The sequence below is a fragment of the Microtus ochrogaster genome, chromosome 15, assembly GCF_000317375.1.
Source record: "Microtus ochrogaster isolate Prairie Vole_2 chromosome 15, MicOch1.0, whole genome shotgun sequence".
NCBI lineage: Eukaryota > Metazoa > Chordata > Mammalia > Rodentia > Cricetidae > Microtus > Microtus ochrogaster.
Genome location: NC_022017.1, coordinates 38,562,629 through 38,589,480, shown reverse-complemented (window position 1 = coordinate 38,589,480; position 26,852 = coordinate 38,562,629). Strand labels below are relative to the sequence as shown.

General features: G+C 40.9%; 1 protein-coding gene across 5 annotated transcripts in view; it reads right to left on the bottom strand.

Annotated features, from left to right (window-relative positions):
- Positions 1 to 26,852, bottom strand: part of Fam49b (family with sequence similarity 49 member B) — a 132,124-nt gene that overhangs the window by 46,263 nt on the left and 59,009 nt on the right. For 2 of the 5 annotated variants that reach the window (XM_026782489.1, XM_013348943.2), the window contains exon 1: positions 21,265 to 21,336. The exons of the other annotated variants lie outside the window; for them this stretch is intronic. The gene's annotated coding sequence lies outside the window, so the exon portion shown is untranslated. Of the gene's footprint in view, positions 1 to 21,264; positions 21,337 to 26,852 lie in introns of those variants that run through there. 5 annotated transcript variants of the gene reach the window in all.

Here is a 26,852-nt window from a genome sequence, read left to right as displayed (position 1 = left end):
TATTTGTGTATATATATAATATACTAAATTATATCCATTTACCTTTGGAATAAAACATCAAGACAAAAATAACTGTAGGTAATATTTAAATTGAGTAATCCAAGCACCACTTAGTATCTACAAACCAAGAAGCTTTCCAAGTTAAGTGTTAAAAATCATTCCTTTACCTCCAGGAAAAGGTAAGACATAAAACTATCAGGGAAGGATTAGATGTGGCCTTGTCTGAGGTGTGTCACTGTGTGAAACCTCAAAGCCCACAGCATTCTCAATGTAGTCTTCTTCTTGCTCTTCCTCTCTCTGCCTCATGCTTATGATCGGACGTAAGCTCTCAGATACGGTTTCAAGTCATGCCTACCCCACCATACTCCCTACCATATGACTCATGGACTCTACTAGCTTCTGAAACTGTGAGACCCAAATTAAATGCCTTCTTTTATAAGTTGCCTTGTTCATAGTGTTTCACAGCAATAGAATAGTGTTCCCTAGAATCAAAACACAATTTATTATGAAAGTTAAAATATATAACGTAAAATGTATTACGAGAAACAGTTCCCTACAGTGCTCTGGCAAACAAGACAAGAGTGTGTTTGTATTTATACCTAGAGGTGAGGCATGGAAATTAGGTACTAGGAGAGAATTTCTCATGTCTTGTCCAAGGTGAACTTTATGGGGTTGTTTGTTTTTTTGTGTTTTGAGATAGGGTTTCTCTGTGTAACCCTAGATGTCCTGGAAATCTTCTCTATAGACTGGGCTGGCCTCGATCTCAGAGATTTGCTTGCCTCTGCCTCCCAAGTGCTGGGATTAAAGGTGTGTGCACTACCATTGCCCAGCTTAAGGTGAACTTTGAAGAATGGGTGAGAGTTAGAAAAGATGGAAAAGGAAATACAAAGTTCAAACATATTCTAGAGGAGGAAGGTGTTATAACTATGCATAAAAGATTTCTTTACTGAGCAGTGTCAGAATAATCTCATGGAAAACTGAGACCTTTTGCAACCAATATACTGTAGATGGATTACAGCTGATTTTTGAGAAATCTCAAAAATATTGTCTTATTAATTACTGGAGGAATAATATACTAAAATTTAAAGAATGATAAGAAATTCATAACAGATAGCTATTACCAGTCAATTAAAAATGAAAAGTGCTGGAGAAGTGGTTCAGTGGTTAAGTGTGCTTTACAGGTCTTACAGAGGATCTATCTGGTTTGGTTCCCAGCAGGTTACCTGGCAGCTCACAAACACCTGTAACTCCAGGCTCCGGGACTCCTACACACATATGGTGCACATAAGTCTGGCATATACACAAAAATAAATATAAGTGAATAAAATATAAAATGTCAATAGTTCCTTAATGTTCATAATCAGGAGGAAAAATTATAACTTAGAGCAGGTAGATAAAATAGTAAACACATATAAAAGTAAATACATAAAGACTTCACGCAATTTGCTAAATTATCCCATTCTCTATAAAATCTTGACAAACTAGGATTTTATTTACAACTTGAATAAGCCCCAGGGATCCTCCTGGTTCTGCCTTTCTGGCTCTGAGGTTACAGGTGTGTAGATACTGTACAGTGGAACTTTTCTGATAACCTCAACTCAACTAAGGAATGTTTCAGAATATACAACAAGCCAAAGACTATACAATGGTTTCTGGGGGAGGTACTCCAGTCAGGCCAAGCCGACCTATGATATATATTCCCATAAAACAAATTAAGTTGTTTTGAAACTCTGCAAATTCAGATTCTGAAAACTTTAGTGCTTATTAGGAGATACAGACACAATGGTGTTGCTCATTTTATCTGTACTATATGCTCAAATGCTCTTATAAAATCTAAACATGTGATTCAATTTTAAAGAAATAATAAGTAATAAAAGGCATTGACAAATGAAAAATATTTCAACTCCATATACGAAGAAAACAGTATTTTCCTAAAGGTCAACATAAGATCAAATCAAATAAATAGCTACTCAAATGTAAGAACCTGCAAAAAATGCATTTGGTCCAAAATAATTCCAAATGCTGTTTGATTTTTAAATTCAAATTTTTATTTGTTTTTAAATCATGACAAAAGATAGTGACTTATCTCAGCAGTGTTAAATTGATCTACAAACTATCTTTATCCAATTAACAAATTAAAGAAAACCAACCATATAAATTACCTCAAAAGATGTAGAGGGGGCTATCAATGAAGAATACAGTCATTTATGGTAAAACAAAACATATTAAGTCAAATAAAAATTGCAAAATAAAGTCATCTATTTCAATCAAAACCCTAAATAAACATAATTCTTAAGGAAGAAATAGTAGCTTTCCCTTTCAAATTTGAAGTGAGACAAGAGTGTCTGTCCACTGCCATCACCTTCTACTCAACACTGTATTTCAGGTCACAGCCAGTGTGTAAAGTTAAGAAAAAAAAAGGTTAAAAATACTAAACTGATTTGTTTATTTATGTGTGATGCTTTTATACCATGCGTGTGCAGGATCCCGTGGAGGTCAGAAGGTACTGAAAAGCAGTATGTGGCGGAGTCATCTCTTCACTCCCTTCCTTTTTAAAGAAATAATAAAACCTTTAGTTCCCACTATGAGAACTACTGACACAGGTAAAAACAAACATACTTTAGAGCTCAAGAATTTGATAGGAATATACTACCAACACATGACTACCCAACTGTGCTTATCTCAAGTGAAAAATGAGAATTTATCTTCATATAAAAATTTAGATTAAAATCAGAATAAGGAATCGATCTAAAGCTGTATAAAACGTTATGGACAAAGCCATGATGACAAGGCCATGTTCATTACCAGGAACAGAGGCTATAATGACAGCAAATGACTGACATTTGTTAAAAGATTATTCCAAACTCACATAAATACTAAAGATATTTCTAAGCAAAATCCCAAAATAATTTTTGGTAGAACTTAGTATTCTGAAATTTATATAAAAAAGCAAAATTTAAGAGCAACCAAAAGGTCCAAGGAATGAAGTATGTCAGCTTGCCCAAACAGATTTCATGATATACAATAAGCTATAGCAGACCTCATGGTACTGGTACACAGACAAATTGGCATAAAGAACACACACTACTGAGAAACAAGATACCCAGCCCAATAACAAGCACACACACACACAAAGTAGGATGGAAGCGTGTGCTTCCATGTGCAGAACACTGAAGGAAGGAGACTGATGCACAAATGGGGTGCGCTAATTATTCACATAAGAAAAAAATCGCTATACTATATCATAAATAAAAATAAGTTCCTGTGGGATTTAATCCTATAGAAAAAATTTACAACTTTTAGAATGAAATACAGAATGCTTTATGGCCCCAAAGAAGGAACAAGCAAAGTGCTCACAGAAATGATTTAAAAAAAAAAAAAAAGCACTACCCATCAGTGAAAACACTAATAAATTTGATCAAACTAGTATCAAGAACTTTTAAGACTAACATGGTAGTCCACAGCCAGAGCCTAAGGCTAAGGACTGAGTTTAAAACAAGCCTGGAATATAAGGTTGAAACCTTGTCTCAAAACAAACAAACAAAAAGAACTGTTTAATAGAACACTTTAAAGAAACCAAATAGTAAATCACTGAGCTATACTAATGACACATAAACCAGAGGAAGAATTAGAACCTAATATACAAATTATATATATAGTTAATTTGGTAGGATAGGATGATTCGATTTTCAAAATGAACCACAGCTGTAAAAATGTTTCAAACATTTATACTCACAAAAATAAACAAATAGGAAAACTATCTGTGGTCTTGACACTTTACAAGCATCAGACTGAATGAATAATTAAGAAATCTGACACTACTAGTGGTTGAGCGCATTTAACTGCTCTTCCGTACACGAGTTTAGTTCCCAGCATCCACATCAGACTCCCTGTAAGGGCAGTTCCAAATAATTCACTGCCTTCCTCTGTCCCCTGCAGGCACCTGCACTTGGAGACGTTAGCAACTAAGGAATCTGACAATCAAATAACACCCAACTACGGCAAACTGTCACTATAGAAAACATGCCAATGTCTTATTAACTAAAAACACTGAACATCTTATGACAAGTTTATGCTCAGCTACATACCTCAGACTTCAAGTGTTTATAACCTCGCCCCACTTCTGGTTCATTCCGTGTTCCTGATGTGCCAACAAAATATGATCACCAGCTTCCTATTTCAACCATCTGCTGTCCCCATTATGGACTCTATTCCTCTAAACTGTAAACTAAAACTTTCTTCTGTAAGTTGCTTTTGGTTGTGGTATTTTATCACAGTAACAAAAAGTAACTAATAGGGTGGTTGTTAGGAGCCTAGATAGGGCAGATGGATTCTGAAGAGATGCAACTAATTTTTTGATGAGTAATAGATGTCTATCACTATAATTTCAGTGACAGTATCATGGAGTGGTTACTGATGGTAGAGTTCAGTAAATTCTGTGCTTTATATACTGTTTAAAGTCTGTCAACTAAACAAATTATTCATGTACTAAATAATCTAAGTCTGCTTATAATACCAATTCTGAAACTCACCACAACCAAATTCTACAACTTGTTTCTAAGGATACATTTTCCAAGATCAAGTGACTATAATATACACTAGTGTTTATAGTCTAGAACACTGGTTCTTAACATGCAAGTCTCAACCCCTTTGGGGAATGAGGTTGCCTAAGACCATCGGAAAACACAGATATTTGCATTATGATTCACAACAGTAGTAAAATTAGAGTTAGGAGGTAGCAATGAAAATTATTTTATAGCTGGGGTCAGCACAGCATGAAGAACTACATTAAAGGGTCACAGCATTAGGAAGACTAGGAAGCACTGCTCTAGAAGACCTCACTCCAGAAGCTGGCCCAGCCACCTCTAACAGCAGAAGCCACTGCAAGCCTGGAATCTCATGGAAAGGAGCACCTTTCTTCTGAAACATTTCTGTCCTTAAGACATCTAACTTACAACTACTCCCAATTTCAAAAGGCCTTGCTCTTGGACTCCAATCACCAGAAACAGAAATCTCTCTAATTCCCAGGCACTCTCACCCATGTTTTTCATGGTTCACCTAGTTACTACAATTGCTACTTTTTTATCACTGTTATTTACTTGAGCAAGACCCCACTTAGTCAAGACCCACTTACTCTGACTTTCCTTCTCATTGTAACAAAATACCTGACAGACGCAACTAAAGAGAGGAATATTTCACTCAGTCTTAAATGGTTCAATCCTTGACGGCAGGAAGTACTTGGTGGCAAGAGTGGCTCTGTCCTTGACATGGGTACTCACGGCAGTCAGAACTTGGCTGACAAGCCTCAGTCCTCAACCCTGCAGTAACCCACCTCCACCAGCCTGGCTCCTCAAGACTCCATCACCTCTGTAAGAACACCACTAACCTGGGACCAGTGTTCAATCTGTGGACATTTCACATTTAAAGCACAACAGTCATGTTACTGAAGGAAAACAAACTCATAAAAATTATTTAGATTTGTTTTTCAAAAAAGCACAAATCTACTTTTATTTATTTACTTTCTACTGGTTTAAATCCTTACAGGGTGCATCATCCCATGGCTTCTGTGTCCCATGGCAGTAGAAAGGATGCTTGAGAACTGTGAACCATTTAAGCTACTATTTCCGTAAGCCCAGGTTACAGGTCCCAGGATTACTCTTCTTTAGTCTGGGAAATGCTGTATATAGCCTTGAGCTTCAGAGACCCCTTAGTCAAGCAAAAATGGCTTTATGCCACTGCCTCCTAGACATAGTTGCTAGCAGGAATCCACATGACTCAAATGACAAAACGAGCTTTTTTACCTTCAAATTTTTTATACCCTACTCAATATTTAGTACTTGTGTTTCAATGAAGTGAAACAGCATCACATAAAGTTGGAACGTGTTTGATCTAAACTTTGAAACCTGTCAGAATGCAGTTTCAATTCTTTGCAGTGCTAAGGCTCAAACCCTGGGCTTCAAAAGTACCAGGAAGTTCTCTATCCCTGAACTACAGCCCTAACTCAGTCTGAATTTTAGTTCTGACAACTGCTACCTGTAACATAGATTTTCTGATTTGGAAAATGGAGTTAAGAGCTTCCCTACAGCACTGTGCTGTGTCAATTAGGATTTATGAGTATTTGGTAAAAATGCATTTTTTAGTATTTAGCAAAATACAAAGCAAGCATTTAATGAATTGGTACTATGATTAGTAATACTCATTAAATGTCTACTTTTTTGCAGCTACAGTAGCAGCTTCCAGAAACACATAGCTCAAAAATGCCCCATCCAAAAAGATTTTAACCCTAAAAAGTTACTGTTGAAATAACATTTATCTATACTAAACGTACTGAGTTCATAATAATCTGTCAATACTAGTGTGGTGGTTTGATTATAAATGGCTCCCATACGCTCAAAGATATGAATATTTGGTCATTACTTGACAGGGATTAGGAGGTGTGGCCTTGTTAGAGGAAGTGTGTCACTAAGGGTGGGTTTTCTAGTACTCAAGTCAGTCTCAATGTCTGTCTATCTGATGCCTGCAGATCTCAGCAACTCTCCAGCACCACGTCTATCTGCATGCCACCATGATTCCTACCATGAAAACAATGGAGTAAACCCTTTTAACGTGTAAGCCAGCCCCAATTAAATGCTTTCCGTTATAAGAATTGCTATGGTCATGGTGTCTATCTCTTCACAGCAACAGAACTTTGATTAAGACATCTAGATTAATGGACAGACTAGAGTTATAACAAATTTAGAAAGCAGGCAGTGCTAAAGTAGAGTTAAAAGTATATATTCCAAGTATAGGCTGAGGATTCACCATTAAATCACTCATGAAAAACATCTGGCACCTTCTGTTGACAGATGTTGGAATCAGAGTCCATTTATTGTTACTCCAGTCTCTGAAACACAGTGATACATTGCAGACTCCAGTGAGTGCATATACTCTAATGAATAACAAGCAAACATGATAGAAGAGACTGGAAGAAATGCAACTTATCTATGCTTAAGGCCACAAAGACTGATCATTCTGCTAAAAAGATTTGGGTAGAAAAATGATATATCAACATATACACATCAGATAACTGACAACATTTGGACAAACAAGTAATTTCTATTACTGATTAACATAACAGAAAAAACTTTAAATAAAATTGTCAGAAGTGTCCATAATAGCTTTACAGGTGCTGGTTTTCCCAGACTGCCAAAATAACTCAATGGCCACAAACTATCACTTTGGAGAAATACCCTGGTATGTTACTGCGTATCTTGCTAGCAATCAGAGAAATGTTTTAAAAACTGTTTAAAATGCCATGTCTCAGGAGTTATTTTATTTTTTTTAAATATTTATTTATTATGTATACAATATTCTGTCTGTGTGTATGACTGCAGGCCAGAAGAGGACACCAGACCTCATTACAGATGGTTGTGAGCCACCATGTGGTTGCTGGGAATTGAACTCAGGACCTTTGGAAGAGCAGGCAATGCTCTTAACCTCTGAGCCATCTCTTTAAAGATGCTGTGTGGTCAGTCCACAGGTAAGCCAAGCTAAGAAGAGACAGAACGAATTCAGAAAAGTAAACGTATAAAAATAAAAACAAAATAAAATAAAATGCCTTGTCACTTAGTCTAAAGACAAACTACTCAAAATTCAACAAAGATCAATATAGGTAGGCTCTGTCCTCCAATACACCAGATGCAAGGAACAGTCAAATTGCTGAGTAAAAAGACCTCAAGATGTTCATTGTCTATGACATGACAGGTAAAGCAATTGCTACGATACTGTGTAAGTAAATAAAATGCCACACTAGAGCTCTGTGGTTAAACTGCTATGGCAAGACTGAGAAGTAGTTTAATTATGTCTAGAGGAGAGTGACAGAGAAAGCTAGAGCAGTCGAGTTTGCCTGTATGTTTAAAAATCACCACTAGCATTAACAACTTCCAAAGAGATTTTCATATGCTTCAAGTTTGGTTAAATAACTTTTTAAAAGGTCTTATATTGGCATATCTGCTAAGCTGAAAAAGGAAAATATTCTTTCCCTAAAGCAGGCATTTTAAACACTATTCATTGATTGGTAACAAAAGGATACATGATGAAATGAAATTTAAATCCTTAAAAAGGCTTCCCTAATCTACAGCAAACAAAGAAATGAAGGAACAATTGAAGTTTCTCAGTATCACTGAAAAGTACAAAACCACAGGAATTCCTCCCAGCTTCTCCAGCAGTAACTCTCATTTGCTGCACATGCTTAAGCCTTGTATTTGCCCTTTTATTTTTACTTACTCTTAAGAAGTAAGCAGCCTAATTTCACATTTTGACTATTTAAGCTTGAACTTGTAAATCAGATTAGGAAGAGACACATTCAAATACAGTACTATAGAAGACCAGGACTACAAGCCTGTAAACCTAACCCTAGGGAGGCTGAGACAGGATGATTCAGTTCAAAGTCACTTGGGTTACACAATGGACTGTAGTTTTTTTTAAAAAAAGCATAATACGTACATAGGTACAGAAACTCTAAATATGGAGGAAAATAGTGAAGGACAAAGATCAATGGTTAACAATCCAATGTTGTTTTTTTAAATTATAGCTTTGAGTATTAGTGTTTTGTCTACATATACATTTGTGCACTAAGTGTGATCCTGGTGTCCACAGAAGCTAGAAGACGACGACACTGAATTCCCCTGGAACCAAAGTTATTGACGGTTGAGAGCTGCCATGTGGGTGCTGGAAATAAAACTGGGGCCTCTGGAAGAGCAGCCCATGTCATAACTGATAAGCATCTCTCTAGCCCTCAATTCATTAATATTTATAAAGTACTATAAATTATTCATTTATTATATATGCCCAATCCCTCCTCAATATCTTTTTGAAGACAACAGTAATCTTTCTCCTCTCTCTCTCTCTCTCTCTCTCTCTCTCTCTCTGGTTTTTCTTTTTTGCTTTTTCGAGACAGGGTTTCTCTGTGGCTTTGGAGCCTGTCCTGGAACTAGCTCTGTAGACCAGGCTGGTCTCGAACTCACAGAGATCCACCTGCCTCTGCCTCACGAGTGCTGGGATTAAAGGCGTGCGGCACCAACGCCCGACTGACAATATTTTTAAATCCACAGTTAATTGTTCATATCAACAGCTGTTGTGCTCTGCACTATAAATTAGGAAATAACTACTAATGTTAACTCAGGGTGAGATCCATGACAATGGATCATTTACTTGTCTCTTCTGTACTAAACTGAAACTAATGTGAGTATGACTCACATGATTTCTTAATAACCAATAGCTACTATTCAGATAAAACATTAGTTGGAATTTTTAGAGTGCCTATCCTCTACTCTGGGTCCCAGGGTTTGGGAAAACATACCACAGGCTCTGAAAGTACTATCATAGAGGAAGACCTTTAAGGAGAGACAGATAGAAGGTACACTGTGAGTGAGAACTGCATCAAACAAGCACATTCCTCAAGAAGAGCTGCAACAATATGAAAATTAAATAACCAAAACATTCAAGGGAAGGGGAAAACATACAGCAATTACTTTTTAAAATATCAAAAAGAAGTTTAAGACATCCCAGGAGGAAGGGAGGAAGAGAGGAAGAGAGGAAGGCAGGCAGGCAGACAGGCAGGAGAAGAAAGAGTAATCCCACCAAAAGCAGTTACTGTTAAGACTTCACTTTGTACAAATATATCATGGGAAAACTTAATTTCAACTTTAAAACAACATACAAAGCTGGGTACATAACTCAGTGGTAGAAGTCTTGTCCACTGTAGGTAAGACTTTGGGTGGGTTTGAGCCTCAACAAAAATTAAATACAAAAAAATATTTCACTTGTATGATCTTATTAAGTAACCAAATCAATATGATAGCAGTTTTTAACCTGCCTAGTTTCACCATTCTCCAATCTAGTAAAAGCTCCCATTTACCAGATTAAATTACTTTTTATAATACTAAGAATAGTTTCTACAGTCTTTTATAATGGCTTCATCGATAAATGTGATTTTTAAAACGGTGTTCATTATACTAAACATTATGTAAGGAAAATGTAAATGCCAGGGAAGTTTCTAATAGCAGGATTTGACCTTCCCTCGCTATCCAGTCATAGTTCCTCTGCTTCTGACTATATCTTAAACTATGTCAGGGCTAAGGGATTAACTCACAAAGTACAAAACAGCAAAAGCTGCCATTCCTTTATTAGCATGGTAATAATACAAGCTGAGTGTGCTCTGGGGAGCTGTTCTCGTGATAACAAAGAAAACTCTCTACTTCTACACATGTATTGACTTTCTGGCCCTAAATTTATTGCTCCCAAATGTGCCCCCCCAAAAGTTTATACGGTATTAAAATGCATATTTTTAAAAACCTAAGTTTGAAACTGGACTTGGGGATTAGCTTTGTTCACATTTCACAAAGGACGTTATTCATGCAATATACATTTGAACATTTGTTTTAAAGTCATCTTCCCCAAAGTAAAATAAGTAAATTCTTTCATTGCCAAAAAAAAAAAAATCCATAGTTGCTTGTCTCCAAAGTAATAAGTAAAAATCTCAAAGAATTACAAAACTGCCTAAGAAAAACAGTTCTCCTTAAAGCTGCTAGTAAGTGTACTAACAGACAAACAGGAAGATGGAGTGTGGGCAAATACTGTGTTCTGTGTACAATGTGAAGAATGTGTAGGCACTCACGTCATGACTAGGTCTGTTCAGATGCCTGGGAAAATGCTCACCAAGAGACAACCAACATGGTGGCTTTAGTTTTCTATATTATTTTAATAAATTCAAGCATATATATTTTGACAAAAAGAAAGTTATTGCCTGCTCTAGTGCAAGTTTATTATCCCAGCCATCCTTGTGCCTAGAGCAGGGCTGTCTAGACAACTCTTTCAAAATAAAAAGTAAAAAGAGCCAGGAATACAGCTTAGTAGTAGAGTGTTTGCTAGCAGTGTGAGGATTCAATCCTCAGTCCTGTAAAAGGAAGGCCGCTAACAGAAGGAAGTTGTTGTTATTATTTAACTATTAAAATATGGTAGGAAAAGCTATCACTAGGAAATGGGCAACTAGATGGCTAGGTAAAGTGTTTGCCATTTAAGTATGGGGGACCTGAGTTCAGAGTCCCAATACTCACATATAAAGTCAAACTTTGTAATATGTGTCCATAATCCCAGACCTAGAAAGACACAGGCAGTTAGACCCCTAGGGCTTGATGGCTAGCCAGTCTGAAAAACTCCAAGTTCAATGAAAGACCCTGTCTCAAAGGTAGAGAGTGGCCGGGTGGTGGCGGACGCCTTTAATCCCAGCACTCGGGAGGCAGAGGCAGGCGGATCTCTGTGAGTTCGAGACCAGCCTGTCTACAAGAGCTAGTTCCAGGACAGGCTCCAAAGCCACAGAGAAACCCTGTCTCAAAAAACCAAAAAAAAAGAAAAAAAAAGGTAGAGAGTGATAGAAGACATTCAGTATCAACCTCTAGCTCATACATACACAAGCACACATATGAACACATATATATATACCCTCGAACATGAAAACAAAGGTAGTATTCATATGGAACTAGCAAAGACACTGAGATCAATGAAAATCAACTTCAAAGTCCAGAAATGAGCACATTCATCTGCAATCAACTGATTATCACAGATGACAAACCTGATGCTGATGCAATTGGATAGCCACATGAGAAAAGATGAACTAGAAACTTATTTCTAGTTATTTTAAGTTGCTCCAATGACAAGAGCTTAAAAAATCATGAAACTTTTTCAAGTAAACATTGTAGTAAATATTTTTTTTGGGGGGGGGGGGAGTAATTTTCAAGACAGGGTTTCTCTGTGTCACAATTCTGGAATTTGCTTCCTAGACCAGGCCGGCCTTGAACTCACAGAGATTCGTCCGCTAGTCTCTGCCTCCTAAATGCTGGAATTATAGGCTTGCACCACCACCACCGCCCAGCTCTGGAGTGAATCTAAGAGCCTACTGTCAGGCACAAACTTCTTAGACCTGCCACTGAAAGTACTTGTTTGTTGTTTGCCTTAGTCTTTGTCTTAGTCACCCAGGCTGGCCTTGAACTTGCTACACAATTGAGTAGTTGGGGCTTACCCCAGACTCCTGATCCTCCCAATTCCACCTCTGATATGCAGTAAAAAAGCACTATTCCTTTAAAAAAAAAAAATCTTGTGAAAATATTTTACTAGCATGTTAATTAAATATAATGTACATTTCCCTAGAATGTATTAATTATTTTAATCATATTTACCCCTGCTACTCTTCTCCTCCTGCTTTTACCCCAGTCTGATCCCTTCCTCTTTCTAACTGGTCACCCTGCTTCTATTTGTTTTATTTTTGGTGATCTAATGGTTTCATTGAGGGGTTATAAGCGCACTGCTGAGGATTTACCTACAGAAATATAGGCACCTTATTTATCAGTGGTTACAGCACTAGACTAAATGTTTCTCCCTCCCATATCCCATTGCACACATATCCCTGTGAGCCTCTTTTCTATTGTGACAAATCACCAAGACTTATAGAAGAAACTTATAAAACTTTTATAAAAGAAAGCATTTAATTGGCTGATGGTGTCAGTGTTAGAGTCCATGACGGTGGAAAAAGGCATGGCAGCACAACAACTGAGCACTTGTGGATCCAAGTAAGGGGCAAGAGGTACCCTGGAAATGGTATTAGTCTTTAGAAACCTCAAAGCTCATCCCCCAATGACACACCTCCTCCAACAAGGCTACACCTCCTGAAACTTTTCCTGTTTGAAACTAGGGACCACAGGTTCAAACAGGAGACCACCACATTCTCATGCTAACTACCAAATACTTTAAAATATATCACTTGCAGGGTGGAGTGAGCACACCTTCAATCCCAACATTCGGGAAGCAGAGGCAGGTGGATCTCTGTGAGTTGGAGGCCAGCCTGGTCTACAGATTCAGTTCCAAAACAGGCTCCAAAGCTACACAGAGAAACCCTGTCTCAAAAACAAACAAACAAAAAACAAAAAAATATGGGGCTGGAGAGTCAATGGTTAAGAGCACTGGCTGCTCGGATGCCCTCTTCTGGAATACCAGCATACAGGCTGGCAGAGCATTCATACCCCCACCCCAAAATAGGTATCACTAAAAAAATTAAAAAGCCACAAATTGAGAGGAAATACTTGGAAATAATATAGCTAAAGGGTTTAGATCCAGAATATATAAAGAGCTATTAAAACTCAATTGGAATACAAATAGTTCATGAACAAAGTATATCTCAATGAAACTGCTCTTTAAAAAAAAAGTTTTAAAACTTTTGTATAAAGACAAGGCTGATCATTCACTACAATTCTTAATAAATAGATACCTGCCAATGCTAACAGACCCTTAAGAGTCCACACCACATACCCAAAGACAGAAGACAACACTGGCCAGCTGTTGTCAACACCACTCACACCACAGTGGAACAGGCACATCCACTTTAAAAAGTGCCAACCCTAGACTATGGGAACTTGTTCTACACACTATTCTATAAATACAAAGGGAAAAATTTAACTATATCCACATTTTAATATGGAAGTCCCAACTATCAAAGAAATAATTAAATTCTAAAATGCTTTAATCCTTCATTTTTGAGGTACCTACATTTCCCACTAGCAATTTACAACTGGTTCTTACAACCGACATAACTAGACTGGCAATCCCAAGTATCTAAATAAATTCACAAACACTCTGATTTAAATGGAAGAAGTAAAATTGACTACTTTTGAAAAAAAAGTGATAAATGTAATTATGAAGCACCATAAGATATTATTCAAAGGTAATTAATAATCTTCACTAAGTAAAGTTAACTTGTTTACAATTAAGCATGGTGGCTCACATGTGTAATTCCAATGCTTGGGAAGCTGAAAAAAAGAGGATCACTGTAACTGTAACATTTGGGACCAACCTAAGTTATGCACTAAGTATCAGTCAGCCTGGGCTACAGAACCTCTATGTCAAAAAAAAAAAAAAAAAGAGTGGACAAACTTTACAAAAAAATAACTGAAAAGGATGGTGAGTTTATTAAGTACTAAAAGAGTCCTAGTTTGTTTAAAAAAAAAAAAATCAAAGAAAAATTCCAAATATAAACTTCTAGCTACTTGTGTTTGGTGTTCTTTTTTTTAAAGATTTTATTTATTTATTATGTATACAGTATTCTCAGTATTCTGTCTGAAGGTATGCCTTCAGGCCAGAAGAGGGCACCAGATCTCATTGCAGATGGTTGTGAGCCACCATGTGGTTGCTGGGAATTGAACTCAGGACCTTTGGAAGAGCAGGCAGTGCTCTTAACCACTGAGCCATCTCTCCAGCCCTGTTAGGTGTTCTTCTAACCCAAAATCTATACTGTCACTCAAAGGACTTCAACTGAGAGTTTCATGAAATAAAAACAAAGGAGTCTTAAATCTTCCACACCATAGCAGCTTCTCATATTTCACTTCACCACCCTGAAAGACTACATATAGTGAATTTCAGATTGAAAGATATCCTGAGTATGTCAGGAAATGCTATTGAGTAAATGTTATTGAGCTATAGATTTACCCAAGAGAAAATTAATTATAACTCTATCAAGGTCATTAGTTACAGGTTGGTATGTATCAAAAAAATGAATAACCAGGATTGTATAGATGGCAAAGTTCCTAAAGGCACTTGCTTGCTCTTTCAAAAGACCAAAGTTTGGTTCCAGGATCCAAAAAACAGCTAACAACTCCTGGAACTTCAGTTCCAGGAGATCTGACATCCTCTTCTGGCCTCCACATGTACCAGGCATACACATAAAGGCAAACCACTCACACAATAAAATAAAAATAAATAAACCTCAAAAGAAAATGAACTTCAATCACAGTGTGTACTGTATTCTTCTATGCCGGGAACCTCTTTAAAAAGCAGACATACCAAGATAATTTACATAAGAAAATAACATTCTGCAGCTATCTCTTTTGCATGTAGAGAGAAGGTACCAGCTGTCCTCTGCTCTACTATCTAAGATTTCTATACAGTGAGCAGCCATGAAAAATAAAAATCCTGTCCCCTTCCACAAGGAAACAGGCATGCTTCAGTGCCTTGTAAGAAAGAAAATGTATCCCTCCAGAACAAAACAAGCTCTAATGGCAGAACTTCACTACAATTAGTCTACTGTGTTTCCTAGCATTAGTATTACCTAGCATACTTACTCTGCACAGTAAAGCTGATATATTATATCCAATGCTGACATTCTGGTTATCACTACTTACTACAGAGGATATAGTGCCCCCCATTTCTGATACAATAATTTTGTGTCTTCTACCAGCATCCATGAAAATGTGAATGGGAAATTTAGATGCTTACAATAGGATTAATCTCAGACTAATGATTCTTAATAGTTTTGGCCTTGCAACTACAATGTTGCCAATAGCCATGACTTTCTAAGAGAAAGGATAAAGTCCTGTGGACTGAGTTAAGACAGCATCCTGAAAACCAAGAGTGACTGGCAGTTGGTGGGGAGACTATAAAACACTTCTCCATTCCCCTACCCATACCACAGTCCTACTTGTTAATCCACGGCAGATGAATCAACGTTTTGTGACAGCACGAACGTGAAATGGAAATCAGTGACACAAATGGTGGCTTGGCTATCTTCTCTTACCTGCACTGATAGAGAGAAGGGCATATGAAAATGGGTCAAAAGCCCTGTCAAGCTGGCAGGTCACACCAATGAATCTCCTAAGCTAAAATAGGTGGTGTATGTAATAACACCCTTGCTGTCATCTACACAAGCAAACCAAAAGCATCAGAAGCTCCTTTGGTTAGCAGAAAAGGAATCCTGTAAGCGAACAGTCCTAACTACACTTGTGCATTTACTCCCGCACACCCTACTACTCCCAATCCCCATTTTTTGACTCCCTGTTTGCAACTCCAAAATTTAAGGAGAGACATGATTAGGAATATGATTGATGAAGGCTCCCTGACTTTTCTTAGAAACACACCTACTACTACTACCCTAACTTCACAATTCTCTTAGATGCAAGCAACCTGACCACCATCCTATTTTGTTATGTGAAAAAAAAAAAAAAGAGAGACATTCAGATTCAGCTTTTTAAAATTCAGGCAGGGTTTCCAGGGAGTGAAGAACGCAAAAGCCTGTGGGTGGGGTTTTTTGGGTTAATTCAACTTGCTGTTATCATTTCTACATCTTATACTGGAGGAGAAATTTATGTTATATGTACTTATACTTTATGGTAGTTTGAATGAAAGTAGTCCTATAGACTCATATGTTCGGGTACTTGGTTCTCAGTTGGTAGAACTGTTTCAGAAAGATTGGGAGCTACAGCCTTATTGGAAGAGGTGTGTCACTGGGAGTGGGCTAAGCCCATGCCATTCCCAGAGTACTCTCCGCCTCCTGGTGCTTGTGGATCCAGACAGGACTGACATGTCAGCTGTTCCTGACAACATGGATTTTACCCTCTGAAACTGTACACCCAATTAAGTACTTCTTTGGTAAGTTGCCTCAGTCGTGGTATTCTGTCACAGTAACAGAAAAGTAACTAAGACCCTACCAGAGAGGGTTCTTCTTCATCCAGAGAGGGTTTTTACAGAAAAGTGCTAGGGTGTGTGTGTGTGTGTGTGTGTATGTGTGTGTGTGTGTGTGTGTGTGTGTGTGTGTGTGTGTGTGACAGAGAGAGAGAGACAGAGACAGAGAGAGAGAAGGAGGGAAGGGAGAAGAGGGAGTGGGGGAGAGGGAGTGGAATCATTATAACCATTTTGCCCTATCAGTCTCTGTAACTTGATTTTACTGACTGAGCTGCCGGCAATGGGAAACAGCTTTCACTGGGGGTAACCCTTAGGCTTTGGACTCTGCCTCCTTTATAGAGCTAAGAGGTATAACTCTTTTGAAAACCAGTTATTAGCTTGCTTCTGGGTTCATGCGGATATTGAATGCTGGCTAGTGGAAGTTTCCTGACTTTTTCTAGCCTGATATGATGATTTTAGGGTGGGTCAAGCTCATACTCAATGACTAACAATGGTGTAAGTCAAAGGAACCATGATGACTTAAATAGCCCTGAGGAAGCAGCATCTCAGCATTAAGTCATGTTTTGTCTACATATACTGTTTTTTAATCACATAAAAGCATTACATACAATTTTATAATGAAAAGAATCTCTAAAATTAAAGTTAAAAAACACACACAGAAATGTTCTTCAAGGGACTAAGAATGAAGCTCAGTAGTACAGCATACAGAAGCACATGTAAGGCTCTGGTTTTAATCTCAAGCAGGGAAGGGGGGGTACTCAAGACCTAGTTAAATCTCAAATTTCATTTACATTAGTGTATTCAATTCTCTATTACCCTTACCAAAAAGAGCGGGATGGCACAAGTAATCCTAATAAAAAAATTCAGAAATGTCATAATTCTTTTCCTTAGCAACCATTTCCAAAAGTGCTTATTCTGATCTAGTATTCAGTATCATCTGAAAGCATGGCAACTGATGACTGGAAGAACTGATGACAGAGAAAAATCTCTATCAGTCCAGGATTTAACACACACCATACGATGTGCTGGGCAGGATCCATCAAGCAGAAATGACTGCAGGGGAGAAAAGAACTCCAAGTGTTGAGAACTTCAGTGTCCCACACAATACACACTACTGAACCTTTCCCCTAAGGAGTATGCATGTACACCTTTTCAACACAATCACAAAATTATGACTTTGCATTAGATCTAAACAAAAGACCTCAAGAGAGTTATCCATGACCGTATTATTCAGATGTGCCAAGAAACAATAAATGTATATGTGTGCTTGTGTCTGTGTATGGGCAGAGAGAGAGAGAGAGAGAGAGAGAGAGAGAGAACCAAAAGTTTAACTGTGATTTTGTTGTTTGAAGAGTTTTATAAATGTTACTAATTTGCATTTCATTTACTTTCTTGAGTTGAAAGGGAAGGAGCTGTGACCAGTGAGCAGGGTATTATCCACTCTGTGGTGGCTTAAAAGTTCTGAGATTTCTTGTCTGAAGAATATCCTCTAAATATTTCATGTAAAATATAAGACCTCAAACTAGTACCTTGAAATAAAAATTTATTTAATGATCATGAGTCAAAAAGGTCATCCATCCAGAAGCCATTTGGACAAGTAACCAAAGCTCTTTGGGTTTTACTTTCCTCATGTTGATCAAAGATTAATTATGTCTCCCAGGGTTTTCATCAAGTTAATTTAATGGGTATAAAGCCGCTGAGGAGGGGCTGGGGAGATGGCTCAGAGGTTAAGAGCGTGCACGGACTGTTCTTCCGGAGGTCCTGAATTCAATTCTCAGCAACCACATGGTGGCTCACAACCTTCTGTGCTGAGATCTGGTGCCCTCTTCTGGCTTGCAGGCATACATGGAGGCTGAACACTGTGTACATAATAAATAAAGAAAGAAAAAAAAAGTCGCTGAGGTAGAGCAGCTGTTCAACAGCACATCCTAGCACAGGATGCTGTTCTGAAAGTTCCTCACCCTGGTTCCCCACCTATCAGACAACAGTACAAGCTTTTCTCTAAAAAGCCTGTTTGAAAATTAAACCACATCTTAGAGCACTGCCTTGATCTAAACAGACAGTGCAATGCTAGCTACTACTGCTCCAAAACTGAGTCCCCACTCAACTGTTGGATTCTGCATTCTGGCTATTGGGGGGGGGGGGTTGTCTTGGAACAAATTAATATACTTTAGTGAACAAATACAGCATGAGCTCGCACGACCAAAAAAATTATGTTAACTTTTGGAAAACTTAATAAAATGCATGGGAGATTTTCTAAATTGCCTATTGTTCATGACTGCTGGAAAAATATATGTATTGAATATTTTGTTTACTCTTGGTAAATAAAGCCAGCCTGTGAATTGGGGCATAACACAAATGGTGTATCTATCTCCTATATCCCCTAAAGATCTCAAAATAACTTAACCCAACACAGCAAATTCAAAATATGCAGGACACTTGAAAATTGGCAGCTCGGCACAACAAACATCTTTCTCTAAAACTTTTGTCACAGAGTTACAACAGTTCAAAAGTGCTGTTATAGTCCAGGATGCTCAAAATATTAACAGTTCATACACTACACAACAGGCAGAGGCTGTGCTAAGCTGTGCTGTAAAAGAAACGGGGAACGAAAAATAATAGGAGGAATATAAAACAACACAATTAGGTGTTTCCAACTATTATAGTCCTGTTTTTCTTAAATGGGGAAAGAGAAAATTACAAGCTTTCACAATTGAACATTAATACTTAATAAAAATGATGATAATCTAGGGTTTCCCCTAAGGAGACTGGGAGTAAAATGAAATAACTACCACTCTACTTCTCCATCAATTACTATTTACTAAGTGAAGATAAATGGGCACTTTAAATGTTAGTCAAACAATCATGAGCATGGTACCACCACACATGAATTATTTTTAACCTATTTATTTTCAGAAAGCTCAGAGAAATGAATTTTTAAACTTCATTAAATATCACTTAAACATATAAGAAAGAAAACAGTCGTCACTTAGTTTTTCTCTGCATCTCAACTCACATTTTTGCCGGGCCTACCAGAGGCAAGTTATTAACACAGCTTCCCTTGATCAAATGGTCACTTTCTTAGGGAAGAAAAAAATATGCTCTGCTCAATTACATGCAACACTACAGCATTTTTCAAAGCAAGGGTTTCCTCTGAAGAAACCCTCACTACTAAAGTTGTAAGGGATTTTTAAAATTATCCAGCAAAACCACTCTGAAAAAAACAATGAGCAATCAATCCTATTGCCAGGGCAGAGTGAGATGGCTCAAGCCTGGCCACCTTGGTTCAATCCCTGAATCCCATGGTGGAAGGAGAAAACAGAACCAACTCCACAGAATCATCCTCTGACCACATACAGGCTCCTGCACTCATGCACCAATTTAAAAAAAAAATTAAAACAACCTGTTAAGTGGCTATTCAAACTCTAAAGCAAAGCAAAACAAACAAACAACCTAAGAACAACAACAACAAAATCCTAGTTGCTCAGGAAAAGAAAAGTACTAGAAAGTACTAGAAAATGCTGCTGTCACTGTGCCAGAGTGTCATCACTGCAGTGATACGTGGTGTGTGTGCTCTGATAGGACCTGGAGTTCACTATGACAGACTGTGAAAGTCACAAGGCGGAAAGTGCTGCCATGTCATTTTACAGATGCCGATTCGGCAGTTTCAGTTTTACTTTACAGCAGACGACCAAATGTGCTCCAATTATGGTCATTCTGGGTACTAAGCTTCTATTTCCAGTATAAAGCACAGTTAAGGATGTAAAAGAATCTGTGAGCTTTTCTTGGGATACATTATTCTAAAATTATGTGCAACGAGGTACCAAACACCCAAGTGACAAGAATTCCTTCCACCTTAGGAAACTCTCGTGTGGAACATCTACAAAATTGATTGACACACATTTCTCACGCAGCAGAGTTCAAAGTGTCACACTCCAAACACTTAGAGGCGAAGGGAAAAAGTGGCAAAGAACCAGAACACTTTGCTTTCCCCAGAATGGCATTCTGTGGTTCGGCAAGGGTTCCGGCATTCCAGCAGTAATTGGATGCACAGAAGGGGATGAGGAGTGTCTGTAAATGTTGACAGATGAGACAAGACAAAGTCCCAGGAACAGTACAAACAGGTGATGCTGCACCACGGACATGGAGTCACAGAAAAGAGCAGACTTTCTGACAAATGTTACACTCAAGAGAAAACTCGTGGATCAATTACGAGGGAGGCGGTGTGGCGCCCCAAAGCCACGAGATTCCACACACATCCTGATGGCCACTCTCACGAGACTTTGACAGACATAGATTTGGGTAATTATAGTAAAAACTGAGTGTGTTGGAAGCACACTGAGACCACACCCTAGGATTGAGCATCTCGACTTTAAACCCGGGGAAATTAAAAGTTGAAAGGTCTGGTCTCACAGGTGAAAAGACGGAGCGATGGGGGCAAAGGCACACGAACCCGCCGTGGGCTCAAGGTGTCCCGGGAAAGCACAGCGTGGCCCGAGGACAGGGGTGAGGGCCCGGGGAAGAGCTGGCCCGGAGAGCAGAGGCGTCAGGGTATGGAGGAGCCGCCGGGGCGCAGGGGAGCACGGGAGCAGGGAGGCAGGGAAGCGGGGAGGCAGAGAAGGGAAGCGCCGGCTCCCGCACACGCCACGGCCCGGGCGGAAGAGCGGACGCCGAGAATGAATGGGCGGAGGCCGGGCCCAGGCAGGGCCGGGAGCGCGCAGGGCGGCCGCGCGGCCCTCCGCGGCGCAAGGGGCGTGAGGCGACGACTGGCCGGTCACTCACCCGCTGCGAGATCGTTCGGGCACTCCGCCGCGCTCCTCTCAGCCGCCGGCGGCTCCTCACGGCGCTAGGGGGAGCCCCGGGCCCGGGGCGGGCGGCGGCGGCCGGACCGGGAGCCCCTCCGCACCTGCCCCTCTGGCGGAGTCGCGAAGAGCCAGGCGACGGCGGCGACGGCAGCTTGGAGCGGGGAGGGCAAGAGACCCGGATGTTCAGGGTAACGGCGAAGGGGGAGGGGGAGTGCCAGGAAGTGAGGGCTCCGCGGACCTGTCCGGCCGTGCGCATGCGCCGCCCGGCAGCCGCGCAAGGTAAAGCCTCGACCGGAGTCCTCTCCGCCCTCCTCCCCCACCCCTCGGGAAAGGGGCGGGGCCCGGCCGGAGACAGGTGGTCGGGCGCGCGCCGCGCGGAAGGCCAGGGGGCGCGGCACGCCACAGGAGGCCACGCCCTCCCTTAAAGAGGCAGCGCCTCCGCGGCACGCAGCGTCGGGATGGTTTGGGGTCTTAACAGTGGCGGTGACCGACCACAGGTCAACAACCTCGGAAAAAGACCGAGGATCTGAGCTAAACTCGGGAAACCGCTGCATTCCAGCATCCCGCACCTGAAAAGGCTCGGCTCCTGGCAGCAAGCCTTTCCCCTCGGGCCAGGTACTGAGCCTCTCTCGGGTTTTCTGACTCGCTCCGGCGCTAAGCAGGCTCCCCAGGGCCTAGAGAGAAGCACCGTTAGCGCCTGAGATGCTATCGCGGAGACGCTCTTGGGAGGTGTTAAATGATCAGTCTGGGAACAGAAATGAGATTCCACTTGACAGCACCGCTTGCCACGCACGGCACTTTCAGATAAATCAGACCCTTGTTCTGGGGTCGACTCGGCAGCAATGTCGAGTGGGGCTGAGAATTTGGATGTGATGTAGGGTGAAGCCATCTAATGACTTCTCTAATCCCACTGTCACTCTTGGAAGATAAACGTTACCTTCCCTTCTCCACACGTAAAAACGTCTCATCCACTAGCTCACCCGAATCCTGCGATAAACTCCAGTTTTGCATTAGCCCTGAAGTAGAGTGAATTAACATGGTTACCTCTCCCTGGACTACTTTCTGTTTGCTGAGCACAGCACTAACATGGAAGTAAAGTGTTTTGGACATTTTGGGGTGAAGAGCCCTGTTGAAAAATCGCCTTAAAATATGGACTTTCCATCCAGGATGATGTCTATATAAATACAAATCTGCATATAATTTTCGACTTACGAACTTAGTGACAGTATCTCGAAACCCTAAACAAAAGCCCACCCTCCACCCCCCAACATGCACCACTTGAGAACCACTGGCCTTGATAAACACAGCCAGTTAAATCAATCTGGTGTCTTATTCAATAGGGAGGCCACGGTCTTGGTCAGTCTGTCTGCCTCCTGACAACATGGTATGCAATACAGTAAGGACAGCCATGGGAGACAAAGTGGCATACAGTAAGGGAAAGCACCCCACATCTACCAGGTTTTCATCAATTCTGATTAAACCGAGATACAGAACTGTCTTCACCATCCAATGAGGTTGGTCCATTTACCTGGCACACAATGGCATTCACTGGCCTGTGAATACATACACACCCTGTATCTGACTGGTCCTTCAGAGAGACACCCGTTCCAAGCAACCACACATGGGAGATCTCTCTCCCGTGAATATCCAGTTTAGCTGGAACATCTCCAACCATGAGGAGCACAGCACTGCAATTATCAGCTTCTTGGCTGAGGAAGCTCAGATTTTACACTGAGTAGATGTCTCATACCCCCGCAATCTTTATCCACTAGCCGTAACGTTACCTTTGGGGATCAAAATAGGACACGGGCCTGAGGCGCTTACACTCCCAAAGAGTCAGCTAGTGAGTAATAGCAACGAAATCGGACAAGTCCTGCACAGAACACAGAATGCTCTCAGAGGCAGCTTCCCTGTCATCGGTCCAGGATCCATTTCTGGACGTAGTGAGAAGCAAAGCAAGCTTTACCACTACTCATGTGGAGAAGCACGAACAGTTAAATTTATTCTTCCCTAGTTCTTTCTCCATTATCCTGCCTGACCCTGATCACGTTTCAGTGGAGGCCAAAGGTTTAGAAGTTTTAAATTACACAAGCAAGCAAAAGCACACCAAAAAGATGTTTACACAAGAGGAATGGCCAGTCAGCAACGCTCTAGTCACTGCAGCCCGAAACGTCTGGAACCCTTACACTGCTTACGCTGCACCAAGCACTGTGCTCAGCCTTTGACATGCGTTTCCTCCTTTGCTTTGCACAGCCATCCCATATGGTTCTGTTTTCATGTCCGCTCTGTAAATGAGGAATGTGGCGTTCGGCGTGAGACACATCCTGGATTTGAACGCAATCTGTCAGCTCCAGGATCTGTTTCTCCATGTAGGTATCACTCTGTCTACTTTCTCAAATTTCAAAAGACCCCACTGCTGTAAGTGGTTTTCTTTGATTTTTATTATTAAATCAGTTTTAAGGCAGGATGATGACGATGATAGGGCTAGAGACGCTCAGCAGTTAAGAACATTTTACTGTTCTTACAGAGGACCGGGGTCCTGTTTCCTTCATCCACATCAAGCCACTCATAACTGCCTGCATTCCAGTTCTAGGAGAGTTGATGCCCTCGGGCATATAAACTTGTGGAGGTGTACACGTGTGTACGCGCACACACACACACACACACACACACTTTGTACTATCCCCTCTATTATATCCCAGGCATATAAACTTGTGGAGGTGTACACGTGTGTATACACACACACACACACACACACACACACACACACACTCACACACACTTTGTACTATCCCCTCTATTACATCCCAGGCATATAAACTTGTGGAGGTGTACACGTGTGTATACACACACACACACACACACACACACACATTGTACTATCTCCTCTATTATATCCCAGGCATATAAATTTGTGGAGGTGTACACGTGTGTATACACACACACACACACACACACACACACACTTTGTACTATCCCCTCTATTACATCCCAGGCATAATGGGAAGGTCTGAGGCAGAGGACACATGGGTCCTTGCTTTGAGGTCTCTGGGGACTCTGGAAGACAGCAGGAGTTGTAAGTTGGTAACTGTAACAGAGAATGGTTATGTTGTAAGAAGACGGGAGCTTTCTCTGCTTGGAGCCGTTCCGAAGGTTTTGCCGAAGCCGGGACCTTTGGGATTAGCCTGGAAAAGATTAGAGGTTAGAGGAAAGGACAAGAACAAGGGAACAACGGTGGAGGGAGAAAACTCTGTGAGACACTAGGGGTAAGAAGGTAGATGATAAGACACAGTGACAGGCAAAAGGATACTTGTAACCGAGGGAGAAACAGAATCTGATTTATTTCCTATCGAGACCATTTGGAACATAGTGTCCAAAAGGCCAGGAGGCCAGCTGAGAGGCCCTGGAGGGGTCCGAGATGATAACAACTCCAGCCTGGAGCTGGAGTGCAGCTGAGTGGCAAGGCACTTGGCTAGTGCGCTCAAGGTCCTGGAGCTTATCACTGCCCTGGCCAAGGAAAGAAGAAGTACTAAAATTAAGACATGTGCTCAGGATGTTCCTGAGTTTACGACTGATTAAAATTGGGGTATAAGGAAGCAGGAGCTGTGGGGACTGGCCCTGAGGTTCTCAGCTGAGAACACTAACTGGCTGGTGTCACAACCGGACCCCAATTCCCTTTACCCAGTTTTCACCCCTCTCCTCCAACCTATTGTAAACGCACACTGCTATCTTGAGATTAGTTTAACTATTTCTCAAGCCCTTTTCCTATTTCACCACAGATGCATTTAGCACTTAATAGCTGTACAATATTTCATCACACTGAAATAGCTCAGTTTCCTTCCATGACTATGGGTCCACAACCAAGAAGCTAGCTGACCCAAGACCTGCTCACCAATGGGCATTTTGCAAGGGCAGACTAATCCAGTAGAAAGAGCCTGTAGGCAAAGGGTCTTTGGAAAAGCGCAGCCTCAGGGCCAGCAAACTACAACTCTCCCTGGAGAGGCCTGTGCCACAGTAGCACGTAGAAGCTGCAGACCTCTGAGAAAGAACCTACCATTCAGCAGCCTCCTGATGTCTCATTCTCCACAGAAGCTGCTATTAATATTCGGACCACTTCTATCATTCTTTCACTCATCCCTTCACCCCACATACATTTTTGGGGAGCACAAGGTAACAGCAGAACCAAAGCTACTTCAAAACTCTGGGTTGTGTGGCCTGGTCAGGTTCAATACCTGCTCTAGGACTTACACAAGCCCAACCTCTTGTAGCTCCGGTTAATCAACAGTGTCTAACAGTTAACTTCTCTTCCTTTCTGGTAACTTCTTAGTGCCTGCCACTGCAGCCTGCATTTCGAGGCAAGCCCATCAGGGCAAGGAAGCATGCATCAGAGTCCAGAGCCTAAGAGTACCAGTGAACTAGGGCCACTCCTCAATTCCTCCAACCTCCCACTTCTACCTGGCCAATGGGGATAAGAATCTACCTACGTCTTGTAATGGCACGGAGGTCTCCTAAATACTGTATAGAAAAACACTTTCTGACCTAAAAGAGTTATCCAAATAGCTGTTACTGCGGCCAGATAAGTTCTCTGGATTACAATACAAGGTCAAAGAATCTGAACACGTTTATGGTCTTTGACCTCCTCCAAAGCCTAGTTGCCTCATAGAGGACTCTCGGTGCCTGCTGCCAACCTTGCCTCACGTGACACCCGAGAGGTCTAAGTACGTAGAAAATAGCTTTGCTTGCCCTTCCGTCTAGTCTTCCATCTGACAACCAGGGACTGGGCTCCTTCATCGCACACTACACTCTTGTACAGTGCTGGCTAACAGCAGAGCCAAGGCCACCTCACAACTCTGGATATAGCCTGGTCAGAATTCAAAACCTGCTCTCTAATTTCTCCTTTTCTCTTCCCGGGACGAGCAAACAGGGAATCTTCAAGGCCAGAAGCTCCTTCCAATCATCTCCTCCACAACCAGGGGTTCCAAACCAGCAGCTAAGACTCCACAGTCCCCTCGTGTACGAGGAGCCAATGTGTACGAGATGAGAGCAGGAGAGGGCTGGGAGCCCCTTGGATATGGCTGGAAGCTCACTGCACACTGAAAGAAGACAGCAGAACTGTCATTTCAAAAGAACCAAAGATGAAGCACCCAAATCAACCCCAAGACCTTCCTGCTATTTAACCGAAACATTAACCAAGCCCCAGAAGCCACAGAATCATCCTCATGGCCAAACTCCCTCTAAGTTAAAAGGTCTGTATATGAGTTCAGGTCACATTTCCAAATGAAACATATTTCTCACAGGGAAGGCGGTCAGAGGGCTCTTTTCCCAGTCATTTTAGTGACCTGCAGCAAGGAAAAAGGACCCCACTGTCCTGCATCAGCTGTGACGTCTCAGAACCCCAGGCGCTTTCTCTTCCCATGGCTGTCTCAGTACCCAGCTGCAAAGGCTCTTGCCATCCTCCTTCCTAAAGACAAACTCCCACTGTCCTTCACTCACCTTCAGACCACTTAGCGTTCACAAATTGTTATTTATTTTTAATGTTTCTTAACTTTAAAAAAAAAAAAAATG